The 2,287-nt window shown below is 39.8% G+C and overlaps 2 protein-coding genes across 2 annotated transcripts in view; one reads left to right on the forward strand and one right to left on the reverse strand.

Moving 5' to 3' along the window:
• The window catches only part of DENND5B (DENN domain containing 5B), a 131,482-nt gene that overhangs the window by 91,032 nt on the left and 38,163 nt on the right, over positions 1-2,287 (forward strand). The gene's annotated exons all lie outside the window — the stretch shown is intronic.
• The window catches only part of LOC105978351 (heterogeneous nuclear ribonucleoprotein A/B-like), a gene marked incomplete at its 5' end in the record, with an annotated part of 6,455 nt that overhangs the window by 1,203 nt on the left and 2,965 nt on the right, over positions 1-2,287 (reverse strand). The gene's annotated exons all lie outside the window — the stretch shown is intronic.

Below are 2,287 nucleotides of genomic sequence, written 5' to 3' on the forward strand. Positions count from 1 at the left end.
TGCTATTACTTACAACAAATAATTCCACTTAAAACAGATTGAAATGTTAAAATTACACAGCAAAGTTCTCCAAGTATACAATTTTTCCCTCCTTTTTTCTATTTTCTCATGTCTATCCATATCAGATAGACAGGATAACCAATTCCAAAGGGAAAACAAGGGCGCTGACTGCTACGGGGGGTGGGACAAGAGGATGTAGGAGAAAGGGAGGGGGAAGCCAACAAACCTAGGGACAAGGGAACAAGAGATACAAAATCCATGGCCAGGAGGGCGTAGAATGCCTAGTGGGGGGTGATCAAGTGCAATGTAGCTGAGAGAAAGTACTGAGAGTTCAATGAAGGGCGAACATGAGAGTGGGACAGGAGGAAATTTAAAGAGATAGAGGAAAACTAGGAAGCAAAAGACATTTATAAAAGTATAAATATAGGTATGCACATACGTAAATATATAAAAATATTAATATGGATATAGGTCTATGTACATATATTTAAATGTTAAGTATTAAGGTAGCAGATGAGCATTGGGTCTCTACTCAAGTCCTCCCTCAATGCAAGAACACTTTGTTCTAATAACCTGGCATTCTGTGATGCTCACCTTCCTGACATGATCGCTGAAGTCAAAATGGGTACATAAGCAAATGTGGTGAAGAAAGGTGGTGTTGCCTGGCTATTAAAAAGAGTGTCTAGAACCTTAAAGTCTTGAAGTTAAACAAGTAGCCATGTAGCAAAGAAATAACAGGCCCACATGGAAGAAGCACACCAACCTGTGTGATCATGAGGTGTCAACAGGATCAGGTATCAAGTACCCGAAAACCCAAAACATACAAATATATTGATGCAAAAGATGGGGACCGGAGAGGTGTCCCAAAGCCCATCTGTAGACAGTTGGACATTCCCCTCACAAGAAGGGTCACGAAGGAACGAGTCAGCCAGGGTGCAGCATAGCATTAAGAGAACACACAGCATTCCTCTAGTTCTTTAATGCTTCCTCCCCCCCACCCATCATGACCCCAGTTCTACTGTATCTAGATGGTCTTAAAGCATACAATTAGAGAATATAGGTTTGTACAGAATTTCCTGTTATATGCTAGGGACATTATATTAGAACCTATGAGGGACCAAAGAAGGAAGCAAGGCAACAAAGATGTTGAGCTGAGAAAAATGTATACCAAGAGAAAATAAAAAGACTTGGCACTGGATGGTAAGTTGAGAATTAGACTCTAGAAATCCATAAATTGGAGAGGTCATTGAAGGCTATTGTGGTCAACGAAAGCTCCCTAGAGAAGCTTCAAAGAGGAATAGAATGAAATGGAAAACTAGAAGGGAGTACTTTAGGTAATGGGATGCAAAATTTGATAAATCCTACTTCCTTTATTTGTCAATAAGGAAAATAATCTTGGAAAGGTAGGTTGAAGCTAAGAGGTCAAGGAATGACAACCCAGGCAGCTCAGGTTCTGTCTTAGGAGGTCTGCCCATTGAATAAAGGAATGACCTTAAGGAGATAATGTCCGGGGCAGTTGATTTCCCTGGTGCCAGAACAATATGAGCTTGAAGAGGAGGGAGTTGGGGCTTCATCTCGAAAATGCCCAGGCGTCCTTGCAAAAAAGCTAGCAAATACTTCTGTGAAGGAATTGCTGATTGTTACCTAAAATCGATTTTACTTTATTCCAAGCCTCCCAATTTCCTTAAACATAGATTACTTTCAAATTACTGTTGTTTTCCGCTTTGCCATTCTTTGCCTACCAAGTCTCCAGATACTCGTGTGTAAGTCCAAAATAAAACTGGTTTCAACAGATTTCACTTTTGGCAGTAGGAAGGATACTTAAGGAAAGATTATATATCATAAATAATTATCAAACCCAAATAGATCCTTTCTAAATTAATATACTTTGATCCATCCTGGCACTCCTGCAGTATTTTAGTTTTAACCTGGCACTGTACTCAGGAGTGCCGTATAAATACTGAACATTAATGTAAGTGCTTGACAAATAGAACATTCGCCATGTGATCATATGTATTGGTGTTCTCAAAATTCACTGCCATCTAGTTGATTCCAACTCATAGTGACCCAACAGGACAGGGTAGAACTAACCCCCTGTGGGTTTCAGAGACTAGAACTCATTACGGGAGTAGAAAGCCTTGTCTTTCTCCCTTGGAGCTGCTAGTGGTTTTCAACTGCTAACCTTGTGGCCAACAGCCCACAATGTAATCATTATGCCATTGGTGTTCCATATTTGGTCTTTAAAATAATAAATGTATCATAAATTCTAGGGAAAAAACTTGGAAGT

The sequence above is a fragment of the Echinops telfairi genome, unplaced genomic scaffold, assembly GCF_000313985.2.
Source record: "Echinops telfairi isolate 266 unplaced genomic scaffold, ASM31398v2 ScPeMD7_7406;HRSCAF=8444, whole genome shotgun sequence".
NCBI classification, from domain to species: Eukaryota; Metazoa; Chordata; class Mammalia; order Afrosoricida; family Tenrecidae; genus Echinops; species Echinops telfairi.